We start from the raw sequence: 16,829 nt of genomic DNA, 5'->3' as shown, positions 1-16,829 counted from the left end.
AAAATGTCGCAGAACCTTACGAGGCACGTCCAAAGTTTTGAGATCTGCTCTATATCTTGCCTCTCCACAAGTAGGACACTCTCTTGCATCCTTATGTAGTCCACAAAACAAAACGCAATCATTGACGCATGCATGGATGCACTTGTAATCTAATCCTCCAAGAGAGGTCACATGTTGCCTTGCCATATCTCTTGAGATCGGTAATTTATTCTCCCTTGGAAGCATTTTACTCAATAGCCTACACGTGAAGACCATAAATGAGGAAAAGCATTCGAGTAATTGACCCACTAGCATAATTCACCATGTTTGCAAAATAGACTTTAAAGCTTACTTGAGTAATGCATTCAAACTTGAATTGCTCATCTATAGATGGTTTGCGAGTTTGGTAACTCAAGGGAGGCACGTAGAACAAAGAATATGCACCCCTCAAACAGTGGAGTCGATGCTACGGTAAAAAGATCATCCTGCTCCATGCTATCATCCCTCCCTTTGGATTGACGGACATATAAATCCCGCACCATATCATCAAACACCTCCTCCTCCATGGCTTCATGAGGTAATGGTGGAGGGCTACTATCACCATCACTCCATGCATCCGTAACGGTCCCTCCTGAAGCTCCCACCTCATATCGTCGACGCTTCGCCTCCTCACGACGAGCATAGGGCAACATATGCGGGTGTGGCACTGCATCCTGTATCAAATTGAAACGGGATCATAACTCAAACATATGAACACCCATAGGTATCTCAATCAACCTTAACTCTTTAACACTTACCATGTTTACAGTCGCATCCCATTCTCCATACTTTGAGATGTGATTGAGTGTAATCCTGCATGCACGATACATGTTTCCTCGACATCGATCACACATACATTTGACTTTTTGCTCCAACCACACTTTGCGATAGTGGATACAGAGGGATTCATCCTCACTAGAGCTACTTGTTGAAGATGAAGACATCCTACAAATAAACAACCCAAAAAATTTGCTCTTGTATCAAATATTTAATCTTAAAACTCTATGGCGCATCTAATACCGCATCTGTTCTGTGGTGCATGTCTATAGGCACGTCTAAACCGTGTTATAAATGCATAATTAAATGTGCATTTAGACGTGTGTATAGATGCGCAATTAGACGCGCTTTTAGATGTGCTTATAGACGTGATTTTCAAACCTAGTTTTAGCATGCTTGCTTTTCTTCACATACTTTTAGTGTCGTGCAGCTTGCTCTGCTATTAACAGACAGTTCCGAGCATCCACACTTATCTCCAAGCACCCACACTTATCTCCAGGCTTACACAATCATCTCCAAGCACACAAGAGAAGACGATGAACAAGGAAGAGAAGAAAGAGAAGCAGCTTTGAAGAAGGACAAGTAGCTTCCATACCTCTATCCAAGGTAAGTCTCTTTACTTTTAATCTTCTTTGAAAGTTTCTCTCTTTGGATTTGTCCTTTGTCATATCCAAGAAACGAATGTTTTTGGTATAGTGTTGTGCTTTTGTGTCAGGTGCATGTCTTTTTCGAGTTTTTAGAATAGTTTGTCTATCAGAGCGCATCTATAGATGCATCTGAGAGCGCGTCTAAGAGTGCATTAATAGATGCATCTACTCTATTTTTGGAAACAAATAGCCGCATCTATAGATGCGCTATTATACGCGAAGATAGACGCGCTTTGTTATTTTTCCCTAGCTTGGCCTTCCCTTCCCTTCCCTTCCCTTTCCTTTCCTTTCTCTTTCCTCTTCCCTTTCTCTTTCCACTTCCACTTCCAAGAAAAGGATTGCATATTGAATGATGGAAATAAGTGATTGCATGAATGAAGAAAGGGATTGCATGAATGATGGAAAGGGATTGCATGATTCAAGAAGGGGATCGCATGAATGATGGAAAGGGAAAGCATGATTGAAAAAAGGGATTGCACTCTATATTTTCCTCTCTTTTTCCTTCTCTCTTTTATTCTCTCTTTCCTTCTCTTTTCGTCTCTCTTTTTCTCTCTTATCTCCTCTCTTTTTCTCTCTTTTTTTCTCCTCTCTTTTCCTCTATTTTCCTCTCTTTCCTTCTCTCTTTTATCCTCTCTTTCCTTCTCTTTTCGTGGTAATTTTTCTCTCTTATCTCCTCTCTTTTTCTCTCTTTTTTTCTCCTCTCTTTTCCTCTCCTTTCTCCTCTTTCTTATCCCCACTTTTTCTCTCTTTTTCTCGTCTCTTTTCCTCTCCTTTCTCCTCTCTTTTATCCCCACTTTTCCTCTCTTTTCTACTCTCTTTCCTTCTCTCTTTTTCTCTTCTTTTTCTCTTCTCAGCTCATCAGTAATCTCCTTTTTTTCTTTTTGCAGTTCATCATGTGGCCAGGAAGCTCTTCAGGCTCACTTGATGTTCGGGAGACCATCATTCGGGAGTTATATAACATTTTGGGGCACCCTCCTAGTCCTGGGGAATTATACGTCTACATGACGGGTACTCTAAACACTCCCCAGGAGTCGGCACTACAGACTCCAAACCACCCCAACCCCACACCAACTAAGATTACCCCAGTGGAATCAACATAGCCCAGTCGGCTACACAGCCGAGCCCCTCCCCCCATGCCATCCTATGCCCTTTTCCCCATGCCATCAGGAGGCCCTTCTGCCTCGCAGAGCCATCGGCATACTCCTGTGCAGTCGAGACTCGGTTCTCCAGCTACGAGTGGTCCACGTAGTCTCGTGCAGTCGAGAGTCGCTTCTCTGGCTACAAGTGGCCAACGTACTAGCTCAACATGACACAGTAGCAGGCGTAGTAGCAGGGAGAGCGATGGGGGATGCATGGCACAGTGCTTTGGGAGTGGGTGGTGGTGGGGACAAGGATGATTCAGATGATTTAGATGTGCCTCCGGGTGATGGTATGATCTACTATGACACCACTTAGATAGGAGGCATCTTGATGGATGCACGGGGGAAGGACATCATGGCCTTCATGCGCTCTATAATTGCTAACAATTACAGAGATTGCTTTATTCACTATAAAGACCATCCAAAGAGGTTGGCTAATGAGACCTTTGCTACTGTCCTCTCTAGGTATCCTAACCCCCCCAATGTTCAATTCACATATAAATGGGCCAAGTCAAATATTGTTATCATACTTGGCAATAAAAGATCTTTGCTTAAGAGGTAGGCACTAGCGGATCTTGCCAGGCTCGAGGGAGGTCAACCACCAAGGGGCCCGCCCCACACCGCTCACAAGCATGAGTGGAAGAAAGCAATGAAGTCAGCGAAGGAGGAACCTAGTCTGCAGCATGTGGAGGCATGAAGGATCCAAATGGAGCAATATGGAAGCATGCATTTTGGAGCAGGGGGGGTTGAATCATGGGAGGCCCAATTTGTAAGTATTGATCTCAAATTATATTGTTTATGTAGTTTATGAGGAGGTTGTTTCTTTCTACTAACCCCTCCACAAATTGTGTCATCTTGTAGCTTGATATCGTGGGCAGGTACCCTGCTCCTATCAAGACAACCTACCACCGCCACCATCACAGAGAAGATACATGGAGGCACTTCTATAATGACGGGTTGATTACTGAGGAGTAGTATATCCGAGCTATTGGAACACCCCCCGAGGTATTTGAAAGTAATTAAATAATGTCAATATTATAAGTAAAGATTTGATTTTTCATACATTGATATATGTTGTCCCTTGTTTACAGGACCCTGCACAAGAAGATGAGGAAGAAGACGAGGAAGAAGGAGGCAGAGAAAGGAGTGCAGAAGGGAGCGTAGAAGGGAATGAGGACGTGGAGAACTCAGATTAGTCGTAGAAGCAATGCTAGCTACTCTTTTTTGTTCTTAAAGCCACTGGCTTAGCTTCGTGCCTCTTCTATATACACTCCTCTTATTTTTGGTACTTGAAGCCACAAGACGTGGCTTAGCTTCGTGCTATATGTACATACAAGCACTTTTTGAGCTATGAATTAATATGCACTCTTTTTATTTTTTTGGCTTTCAATTTTCTTGTGCAACATTCTATCAATTAATGCCTTGTGAACTAAACGTTTTGGAGTTGTAATGTTTATTTGGAATTGTAATTGTTGGCTATAGACGTGCTTGCAAGAGTGCTAATTAAAATGCGGTTGGCTGTAAGAATTGAATTACATAATGTGGAAATGGGATTCCTGTAACTACATAGGATACACAACATACACAGCATTTTGTTCAATCACACAAAATTTAAAAAATATTACGTAGCATGTCTATCAGGGCGTTTATAAACACATCTATATACACGTTTGTCTGTTCAAGGGGCGTCTATTTGCGCATCTACAAACGCATCTATAAATGCATCTATAAATGCGTTTAAGGATGCGTCTATCTATTTTTTAAATTTTCTAGCAGAGCGTCTATTTATGCATCTATATGCACATCTATAGGCACGTCTGTCTACTATATATATGCGCCTTTAAACACGGGTCTGTAGACGTGCGAATAGACATGCAAATGACATGCTCGTAAGTTTTTTTTTAATTGAGTAAACGCATCTGTGTGTGCATTTGTAGGTTCTTTGTCTTGTTGTGATGTACTCTCGACTCTTGTGGGGTGCTTTGAGTGCTTGTCATGTAGGTATATAACTCCTATGGAGTGGGAGGGTGTCCCAAAATGTTATATTATTGCTACAAGAATGCATCTTGAGGATCGGGAAAACCTCTTAAAGAGATTCCTAGAGTGCAAGGAGATAGCTACACCTATGGAGGTAAATGCAAGATGGCTGAGATTATTGTAGAAGTAAAGGAGCTTGCGAGTTTGGAGGAAGCACTTGCAAACCAAGATTGGCAAAATGCTATGCAAGTAGAATATGACAGCATCATGAAGAATGAAACTTGGGAGTTAGTAGATCGACCACCTAACAGAAAGGTTATTGACACCAAGTGGGTTTGGAAGGTAAAGTTCAAGGCCTATGGGACTTTGGAAAAGTACGAAGCCAGATTGGTTGCACAAGGATTTTCACAAGTTGAAGGATTTGATTTTCAGGAATCTTTCGCTCCGACTACCAGAATGACCACTATTCACACCAGTGGCTGCTCATAAAAGGTGGCCAATTTGTCAAATGGATGTGAAATCAGCAGTCTTGAATGGTGACCCCAAGTGTATGTGGCTCAGCCACCTGGGTTTGAGGCCCCCCATTCTGAGAACAAGGAAAGGTGGAAAATCTACTATTATTGTTCTATATGTGGATTATCTCCTTATTACAGGTGACTATGAAGACATGATCTAGCAGACTAGAAAGGCGTTGAGCAAGGTTGAGCATAGAGTTTGAGATGATAGACTTAGGCTTGATGCACTACTGTTTGGGGATTAAAGTCTCGCAAGAGCCAGGCAAGATCTTCATCTCTCAATACACCAGCAGACATCGAGAGGTACAGGAAGTTGGTCGGCAGTCTCATCTATATGTGCACCAAAGGACATCAATTTTACTAGGAGTGAAAAAACGTTCACCATACATATGGAGCATTTGGATACCTCATGAAGCAAGTGCTGGAGTGCCCCATGATGCATTGCCATGCAAGGTTAATAGAATTTTCTACTGTAAATAGCTTATGATGTTGAGACATTGATAACAAGTGGAGTTGTGTTTTCAAGCCTACAATACCACAATTAAGGGTTCTTGTTCTAACTGTCCTTGTTGTGGATGGGTAGAAAAGTAAAATCTATTTCTTCCCTACTACACATCCTTGGTTTTCATGTAAAAAATGCCCTTTACATTGCATTCATCCTCATTCCCATGCTATTATTGCATTCCATCCTACACTATATTCATTAGAGTAAAGTCTCCCACATCTAGGGGTATTGCCCACATATATTTCCATTGGGTATACATCATCAACATATATTTTGTAAAGTCATAATTCCATATATACTTATATATATACCATCCATGTCTAAAAAAGTAGAATTCAGACATTGTCTTTTCTATAGTTCCCCTAGACAGTCCAAGGTATAGATTACTCGAAATCATCCACTAAATTAGTCTTGCTTGTATGGTAACTAGGTTACAATGAACATCCTGGTATCTAAATAATACATGTTCTTAAGTGACTTCCCAATGGGCCTCAAAATGTGTCGAAATGCCATTGGGGGGTTCCCAATGGGTTCTACAGTGGTAGGTGCTCCTGAACCGAGGACCATTGTAAATTGGTCTGATTCACCTGCATGTATCATCTCAGTGTTCTTCCCTTTTATCAAAAAGTCGAGGTAAGTGGCTAGACTCACCTACATCCATCCACAAGCACAACATTCTAGAACATGAATATAATGCACTGTGGGACTCCAGGCTTCACGGCCCGGCCACAGTTGTTATCCTTGTCAACCCAAACATTTGGATTATGATAAAACATGGAAGATACCTTCTTAAGGAACATTGCGGGTCATTATTCCAAGGACCAAATGTAAAGGGCCTTCCCATCCCTTTTTGTAAGGAACTTCAAGGGCTATATGATGGTAAGCACATTTCTATAGAATTGGAAGGGTGTAGCCAGAGAGTGATGCCATCATGGGTCTTATTCTTCGTCCGAAAAAGTGCAGCAAAATCAATGTTGAATCTAAGATCACCAAAACCTATAATATATCACATGCTGCAAATGTAAATGTCACGCACAGCTAATGCAACCAAGCTAATAGTCTATTACAATCTGCTTTTCAAAGATATTGCAGTTAGTCTTCTCTTTACTTTATTCAACCAGCCAAAGATATATACACCTAGGAGTTTTCCCCATAGGTTTTCATTAAGCAAACATATCCCTAGTTCGTAACTCATAAAAGTGAGAGTAAGTCGAGTGAGAGGACCATTCAACAACATTGGTTGGCAATCTCCTACACAGCACTCCAGTTTTTAGATGGGGACTAATGATCTTTGTAGTTTGACACCTGCTCTTCCAATAATTGCAATGGCTTTGTGATATTATCATGCCTATCTAATAGCAGCTATGTGTTCCTATATTGAAAAAATCATTGGAGAGCTTCGTATCCTCATATAAGAGGTGAGTGTGAGAATCTGGGCCATATCTGCAAACTATTAGCCTCACACTTTAGATTATCTACTATCTATCTTACTTCTAGACTTTAGAAACGGTACATCAGAGTATGATACAAGGTATTTTTAGTTGCCTGTCATGAAATGAAGTCTCTTACAAGGAAAAGCGACCAAGGAACAGTCATGAGACCCTTTCACAACCTCCACATACGTAGGCTCTAGCATTATTTTTGCCTAGCCTGCCTATGGAGTCAAGGGTTGTTCCATATGTGTATCCTTGTGTTTGATGCAAACATAATGAAAGCTTTCCAAGTATGCGCAGTAATTTTGTCATCCCTGTAGTATGTAGTACAATACTGATGAAGGAAGGTCCTCATAATCAATTTGGGTTAGCCTACGTATATATCAAATGGGCTTGTGTCGCGGCCTTGCCCCTCATGGTGGTCCTGAACTTACGACCTTGCCTGGTCATTTTGTCCTATGAAACGATCCTACATAAACCATCGGTGGGTATTTCCTATAACCATAGCTCACACAGACCTTGCATACCTGTGTGAGGTTTCATGTAGGCAATATCTCGCAAGCAGGTGCAAATATCACGTAGAGGAACTTTGAATCTAGTGAGGAGCTCTTGAGCATCTGGATCTAGCTGCCAAAGAGTATCTCAGTACCCTCCCGCCAAACATAAGTTGACGGTTATCATGCCTTGGGCTACAGTCCGTACGGTGCCGCGATAGTTAATTAAGAGTTCTGAGAGAGGAGTGTGTGTGTGTGTGCATACAAGCGTGCATGTGTTTGTGTGCATGCACGTGTGCATGTGTGTGTGCATGTGCGTGTGCATGTGCGTGTGCATGTGTGTGTGCTTGTGCATGTGCCTGTGCATGTGCGTGTGCATGTGCGTGTGTGTGTGCGTGTGCGTGTGTGTGTGCGTGTGTGTGTGCGTGTGTGTGTGTGTGTGCATGTGCGTGTGCATGTGTGTGTGCGTGTGTGTGTGTGTGTGTTACCTATCAAAAAGTAAATTCTAGCACAACATGCTAGAACATGAATACAATTCACTGTGGGACTCCAGCCTTCACAGCCCAGCCATAATTGTTATCCTTGTCAACCCAAACATTTTGATTATGATGAAACATGGAAGATACTTTCTTAAGAAACATTGCGGGTCATTATTCCAAGGCCCAGATGTAAAGGCCTTCCCATTCCTTTTTGTAAGGAACTTCAAGGGCTATATGGTAAGCACATTTCTATAGAATTGGAAGGGTGTAGCTAGAGAATGATGCCATCATGGGTCTTATTCTTAGTCCGAAAAAGTGCAGCAAAATCAATGTTGAATCTGAGATCACCAAAACCTATAATATATCACATGTTGCAAATGTAAATGTCACCCACAACTAATGCAACCAGGCTAATGGTCTATTACAATCCGCTTTTCAAAGATATTGCAGTCAGTCTTCTCTTTACTTTATTCAACTAGCCAAAGATAAATACACCTAGGTGTTTTCCCCATAGGTTTGAATTAAGCAGACATATCCCTAGTTCGTAACTCATAAAAGTGAGAGTAAGTCGAGTGAGAGGACCATTCAACAACATTGGTTGGCAATCTCCTACAGAGCACTCCAGTTTTTATATGGGGACTAATGATCTTTGTAGTTTGACACCTGCTTTGCCAATAATCGCAATGGCTTTGTGATATTCTCATGCCTATCTAATAGCATCTATGTGTTCCTATATTGCAAAATCATTAGAGAGCTTCGTATCCTCATATAAGAGGTCAATGTGAGAATTTGGGCCATGTCTGCAGACTATTAGCCTCACATTTAGATTATCTACTGTCTATCTTACTTCTAGACTTCAGAAACGGTACATCAGAGTAATATTAGCCTCACACTTTAGATTATCTACTGTCTATCTTACTTCTAGACTTCTAGACTTTAGAAACGGTACATCAGAGTATGACACAAGGTATTTTTAGTTGCCTGTCATAAAATGAAGTCTCTTACAAGGAAAAGCAACCAAGGAACAGTCATGAGACCATTTCACAACCTCCACATACGCAGGCTCCAGCATTATTTTTCCCTAGGCTACCTATGGATTCAAGGGCTATTCCATATGTGTATCCTCATGTTTCATGCAAACATACCGAATGCTTTCCAAGTATGGGCAGTAATTTTGTCATCCCTGTAGTATGTAGTACAATACTGATGAACGAAGGCGCTTGTAATCAATTTACAAGGTTATCCTACGTATATATTGAAGGGGCTTGTGTGGCAGCCTTGCCCCTCATGGTGGTCCTGAACTTACGACCTTGCCTGGTAGTTCCGTCCTATGGAACGATCCGACATAAACCATCGGCGGGTATCTCTTACAACCATAGCTCACACAGACCTTGCATACCCGTGTGAAGTTTCATGTAGGCAATATCTCGCAAGCAGGTGCAAATATCAGGTAGAGGAACTTTGAATCTAGCGAGGTGCTCCTGAGCCTTTGGATCTACCCACCAAAGAGTATCTCAGTGCCATACTGGCAAATGTAAGTCGACGGTTAACATGCCTTGGGCTTAAGTACCTATGGCGCCACACTGGTTAATTAAGAGTTCTGAGAGAGGGGTGTGTGTGTGTGTGTGTGTGTGTGTGTGTGTGTGTGTGTGTGTGTGTGTGTGCGTGTGCGCGCGTGTGTGCACATGCACATGCACGTGCATGTGCGTGTGTGTGTGCGTGTGTGTGTGTTACCTATCAGAAGAATGAAATCTATTTCTTCCCTACTACACATCCTTGGTTTTCATGTAAAAAATGCCCTTTACATTGCATGCATCCTCATTCCCATGCTGTTATATTGCATTCCATCCTGCACTATATTCATTAGAGTAAAGTCTCCCACATCTAGGGGTATTGCCCACATATATTTCCATTGGGTATACATCATCAACATATATTTTGTAAAGTAAGAATTCCATACATACTTATATATATACCATCCATGTCTAAAAAACTAGAACTCAAACATTGCCTTTTCTATAGTTATTGCATTCCCATGCTGTTATTGCATTCCATCCTGCACTATATTCATTAGAGTAAAGTCTCCCACATCTAGGGGTATTGCCCACATATATTTCCATTGGGTATACATCATCAACATATATTTTGTAAAGTAAGAATTCCATACATACTTATATATATACCATAGAGAGATAAGGGGGGGCAGCGAGAGAGAGGGGGGGGAGAGGGAGGGGAGGGGAGGGGAGAGAGAGAGGGGGGGGCCGCTGCCGCGGCAGCGAGAGAGGAGGGGGGGAGAGAGAGAAGGGGGGGGATGCAAGAGCGAGAGAGAGGGGGAGGGAGAGAGAGAGAGGAGGGGGGGGGCGTCAGGGGGGGAGAGGGAAGAGAGAGGGGGGGGCCGCTGTCGCGACAGCGAGAGAGAAGGGGGGGGAGAGAGATAAGGGGGGGCAGCGAGAGAGAGGGGGGGGAGAGGGAGGGGAGGGGAGGGGAGGGGAGAGAGATGGGAGGAGGGAGAGAGAGAGAGTGGGGGGGGCCGCTACCGCGGCAGCGAGAGAGGAGGGGGGTAGAGAGAGACAGGGGGGAGGCCGCTGCCGCGGGAGGTGGGGGGGAGAGAGAGAAGAGGGGGAGGCGCAGCGAGAGAGAGGGGGGAGAGAGAGAGAGAGAGGGGGGGGGCCGCTGCCGCGGCAGCAAAAGAGAGGGAGGGGGGGAGAGAGAGAGAGAGAGGGGGGAGAGAGAGAGGGGGGGGGGAGGCCGCTGCCACGGCAGCGAGAGGGAGAGAGGGGGGGAGAGAGAGAGAGGGGAGGCCGCGGCAAGTGAGAGAGAGAGTGGGGAGCGCAAGTGAGAGAGAGGGAAAAGGTGAGGAGAAAGGAAGAGAGAGAGAGAGAGGGGAAATGAAGAGGAGGGGAGAGAGTAGACTAAGATGAGAGGAAACGTAAACTAGAGCGGAGAGGAAAGAGAGAGAAAGAAGAGTGAGAGAGATGGACGAGAGATGAAAATTTAGAGAGGGAGGACATGAGAAAGTACGATCGAGATAGAAAATCTTACCAATGAAGAGGAGAAATGAGTGGGCGACGATCGAGAAAAGATAAAGGAGCTACGATCAATGAGGCATATGAGAGGAGATTGGTGTGTGATTTAGTCGAAACTTAAACAAACAAAACTATAAACCTTGGTGTTTGATGAAAATTTAGAGAGGAAGGGCACAAGAGAAAGTACGATCGAGATAGAAAATCTTACCAATGAGAAGAAAAAATGAGTGGGCGACGATCAAGAAGAGATAAAGGAGAGATGTTTTGATGGAAGAATTTGGGAGCTACGATCAATGAGGCATATTAGAGGAGATTGGTGTGTGATTTAGTCGAAACTTAAACAAACAAAACTATAAACCTTGGTTTTTGAAAAGAGAAATGTGTGGAAACTAGAATTTCAAATTTCCTGCCTTTTTTTAAACTATGAATCCTTGTGTTTGAAAAGATAAACGTGTGAAAACTTGAAAATTGTGATAAAAGACAACCTTGTGTTTCAAAAGACAAACGCGTGGATGTGAAAAGACAAATGTATGCTAAAAGCAAAACTTGTAGAAACTTGAATTTTAAATTTTTATTTGTTTTTGAATTTAAAATGAGTTTCACTTTCATTTTCAATTTACTAGTTTAATTTAGACTATAATGCATTTTGTTTTGGAATATAAAAAGTATAATTTTAATTTTATTACATTTTAAATTAAAATTTTAAAAGTAGTTTAACTTACATTCGTTATTATTACTTTAATTTATTTCTTTTTAGGGAGAATTAATATATTCTTCTAGGTAAATATTAAATTTTTTATTTTAAGTCTTGTTTTCTTTATTTTACGTTATTTTTTCATAAACTTTAAGTTAAACTTTAAGTTAAACTACTTTATAGTTTTTATTATTTAAATTCAAATTTATTAAGATTTTAACTTCTTATTAATGTGAATGTAGGTAAATATTAAATTTTTAATTTTAAGTCTTGTTTTCTTTATTTTACGTTATTTTTTCATAAACTTTAAGTTAAACTACTTTATAGTTTTTATTATTTAAATTCAAATTTATTAAGATTTTAACTTCTTATTAATGTGAATGTTCAATTCTTATGAGTTGTACATAAATTAGTTTTTGAAAATATAAATTTTATCTTTTTTAAAATGAGAAGGGGAAGGGAGAGAGAGAGAAGGCGGGGGGCCGCTGCCGCAGCAGCGAGAGAGAATGGGGGGGGAGAGAGAGAGAAAGGGGTGGGAGGATGGGAGTGGGAGAGGGAGTGGGAATGGGGAAGGTGAAAGAATGGACGTGGGCGTGGGAGTGAGAATGGGGAAGGTGGGGTGGGAGGATGGGGGCGGCAGCGAGAGAGAAGGGGGGGGAGAGAAGGGGGGGAGAGAGAGAGAAAGGGGTGTGAGTTTAAAAAAGATAAAATATAAATTTTATCTTTTTTAAACTCACAACCTTAGTGTATTAAAAAGAATAATGGAAAATAGATTATTTTTTGCTTTTAATTTGCAACCTAAGGATATTAAAAAGAACAATGGAAAAGAAATTATTTCTTGCTTTTCTTCGCTTGGACGGTTGGTGTAGTCTAGATTAGCATAGATTAGTTTGTCCTTAGAGGAGAGAACTCCAAAAAAACCAATCAAAGCCATGCTCAAAATATCCCGACTAGTTCCTAATCGGAGTCAGTCTATTCGTTCACATTCGGTTTCACAATCACAACAACCCTACCATTTAAGCAACGATTAAGGTTTTTAAACTTTCAAGATGATTGAAAGTTGTATCAGTGGACATGACAGATTACAGTTGTGGAAGTTGACAGAGCATTTTACACTTATATCAGTTGCGGGAGTTGACAGAGCATTTTGCACTTATATATGACAGACTTCAAATTTGTATTCAGAGATCATTGTAAATCCTTATTTTTTTTCACATTTATGCTCTAAGCCTTGTAAAGCCTTTTAGGCTATTCCCAAAGCATTTATGCTCTAAGCCTTGTAAAGCCTTTTAGGCTATTCCCAAAGCATGAAATTGATACTTATATGATTGGGAAGAATAAAAACTTGAGGTGTATTAATGGGACTCATTGTACTTTTGATTTTTCAAAGTAATTGTAGTTTGTCAAAGTACTTAAAATTTGTGTTGTGCTTGAATACAAGATGGATCTTGAGGCTACAGCATTTGTCAATGGTATGACACTGAAATACAATGGAAGAATTTATGCCCCAAAGGACTTCACAAACTGGACAGTTGTTGACACAACAAAGAAAGCATGGTTCTTGGTCTTAAGTAAAGGAAATCTCATTCTAGTGATGACAAAGAGAGAGTTGGAGAAAGATGAGTGGGCATCAAATGTATCTTTCTCAAAGAGCAATTTGATTCAAGGGGGCACCTTAGTAGGAATAAAAATTGAAAAAGACAGCAGTACAATGATGATTTACACAAAGTCAAGAATGAGCAACAGATCGTTTCTTCTTTCTAAGAAAGATGCAATGCACTTTGTGATGCCGCCGCCAAAAGCACCTAGATTTCCTGAATTGGTTCCTACATTGGAGATCCTTCAACATGTGTGGGAGGAATTTCCCATTGAGGAAGCAAGAAAAATGCAGTCAAAGATTATCCTTGAATACTTTCAGGGTGTCATCCAACAAGGTTCAACTTCATTGGAGGGACCTAAGGTGCAAGAATCCACACATGAGAAAGAAAGTGATGAGACACACCATGTAGACCTGGTTCATGGTAATACAAATGAGAGAGGAAGTGGAGTGGATGAGACAGAACACATTGTAGCAATGGATAAGGGTCTTGTACACGTGGATGCTTACAAGGGATCTACATCTGAGACAGGAATTGAATTGGTGAAGACCGGACATGCACATGCATCTCAGACAGAAATTGAATTGAGTGAGACACGACATGCATCAGATAAGACAGGACATGCACACACATCTCTTGTTCATGGTATTACTCACTTAGATGGTGTAACTCATGAAGTTGATGGAATAATAGAACAAGTGAAGCCCTTAAGTATACCTGAAGTTGAGGCAATAGAAGAAGAAGTAGGGCGATCTAAAGCAGTTCACATTGAGCCCCTAAAAAATAAACCTCGACGTCAAATGCAAAAGGCAAGTACTTCACGAGCTACAGTTCCAAGTCCTATAACTGGAAAAAGAGGTCGTTCATATACAAAGAAAGGGCAAAGAAGAGAAGAGGAAGAACATGAAGAGGATGCGGAGGGTCTTGAATGGAGTCAGATCTAGAAGCAGAAATGTTATCATGAGGCAAGGGCACCAAATCCCAAGTGTGGTTTGCACTTTGATTGATGGAAAAAAACTAGTTGTTTCTAATTTGGTACTCCGTCCAAGAACATTTTGGCCAGTCATGGGAGATTATAGTCAATCCATCAATTTCTCTCAGCCTATAGATTTTGAGATGCAATTCACTAAGTTCCTCGGAAAACAAGTTCCCTCACTTCAAGAAGGACAGAGTTCAGTGAATGATCCAGAACGACATATAAGGGATGCCAAGAGAAATTTCTTAGCTCATTGTACATTTGAGGCAATAGATGGTCAGCACTATGCCTATGCTTGTAATGAGCGCTCTAGAGATGCATACAAGAAAGGAGAAATTACTTATCAAACCTTCGCGAGTGTGCCTCAATTTCACTACTATTCTGCATGCATCTGTATCTTCAAGAACGAGTAAAAATATTTGATTGAGTCGGAAAGACTTAATCATGACATTTATGCACTACGAAAAATCACCTCCACTTCAGAGATGTTGCTCAAAGCTAGGACCATATGGAAAACTTTTAATTCTCCTTTGACCACTCTCAAAAGAACTGCAACTAAAGTGGAAGCGGATAATCTTGTTGACTTCTACACATGCTTGAGTGCCATTGTACCAAGGGGAAAGCAAGAAAGAGCAGAGGTGATTACAAGCTTCAAGACAGTAAGGGATAGGTATCAAGACTACACAAGCATACTTTTCCGTAGTGATGAAGTTTTTCATCAGATCAAAGACGTGTGTCTTGCATGTGAGGAAGGAGATGTTACATATGAGGCTCCATCATTGATTAAAGAGAAGGCAAAGAAGATTGAGAAAAAAGAGATGACAGCTCGGATGTGGAGGCCTTTAAGAAACCTACCAGACAAATACGCAAGTCTTGCTGCAGAGAAATTAATGTCCAAAGAATGGTTTTTTGGCAAAAAGGATAAAGATCATTGCATGGAAGATTGCATCATCCAACAGGTCAAGCGTGATGTAGTAAAGAGTGCAATTGAATATTTATTGGGAGAAAAAAATATTCCAATTAGCCAATGTAAAATTGATCATAACATTGTGAGGCAGATGGCATCAGCTTTACCGCAGCTAAACAGAAGGCTTGGGCGCATAAATGGGTGAAGGTAGAAGATGATGGATCTGAAATTACTCCCTCTATGAGAAGTGACATTCCGGAAAATGTGTATGCAAATGCACAAAAAGTCATCAATAACCACACTCTCAGAAAAGAAAAAACTTTGAACAAGGGCTTTTATTTCATACATGAAATCATTTCAGAGTCTGGAAAGAGTGTTGAGTGCAAGGGAGTTTCATTGAGTGATTTTTTGTCCGACGACACTGCTTGGGAGAGACCTCAGCTTTTCTTTGTCAATGAAATATCACTGGATGACATCCGTCAACTCCTTGATAGAATATTACATACCACCATTGGTAGAGTGGGACAATGTAATATAGTCATATTTGCTGATAAAGATGACAAGGAACAAATGTCTGCTACCCTAGAAAAACAATATGGCAATGAGCTCAAGATTTACAATGGGATATACTCAAGAAAAAGGGACAAGAGAGAATGCGGTCTCAAGATACAGAGTCTAGAAACCTTTTTCTTGTGCATGAAGAGCCCTTACAATGATCACTCCTTACAAAACAATATAAGAGGGAATGCACAGAGATTGCAACTACTGCTGGAAGAGCATGAAGCTCCAAGTCCCCTCCATCGTAACGCAAATCACTATGAAAGGCCAGCAAAAAGTGCTGATCTTTTAATTAGTATGATGGAATTTTTGCTACCGTCCGGATGGGAAGTCACATTGTGCCGAATGGGACATCTGTTTGAAGATCTTATCAGAAAAGGACACAATGTAAATATTATTGAGAGCCCTGCTTGCTTGGAATACCTTGATACCGTGGCTTCTCTCACAATAAAGTTTGATAAGAAAGGTCCGATCTCACATGAAGAGGATGACATAGAGATGATCATGTATGATGAGAGCAAGAAAGATGATGAAAATGATCAAAGCTCTGGATATAATAGTGAGGACACCAGCGATAGTAAGGAAGTAGAAGAAGATGGATATGACACTGACCTTGCCTCTGAAGGTTACATAAAAAGACCACGAAGATATGTAGAGGTATGAAGACTTATGTTTAATTTTCTTTATTCATTTAAAGGTCTTTTTAAATTTATAATTAATTTAAAATTTTGAATCTCATAATTATTTTATCCTTTTATAGGAGAAGGGAGAGGAGGAGGATGAGGAGGACATAGCTGGAGCAGAGAATATAGAAAGCTCATCTCAAGAAAGCAAAGCTGCTCTGGCTATCCATCGGATGACTCTAGAAAATAATCATACATTGCAGCAAATGGAGAAGTCATTTCAAGTTAGGTTTCAAGTTTGAGAACAACCTCTTACTTTTATATTCGATGAAGAGAACATTTCAATCCTCATAAACTTCAAGAAAGAGGTCAATGACAAGGTTATAATAGCCATCCTCAGGTTTGACATAAACTTTTTACTGACTTTATGCTTTTGTATTTCCATTGGATCAAATGAACTAAT

The sequence above is a fragment of the Dipteris shenzhenensis genome, chromosome 27 (assembly GCF_047967505.1).
Source record: "Dipteris shenzhenensis isolate YYH24624 ecotype China chromosome 27, Dip_SZ_1.0, whole genome shotgun sequence".
Lineage (NCBI taxonomy): Eukaryota > Viridiplantae > Streptophyta > Polypodiopsida > Gleicheniales > Dipteridaceae > Dipteris > Dipteris shenzhenensis.
This window is presented reverse-complemented; position numbering follows the sequence as displayed.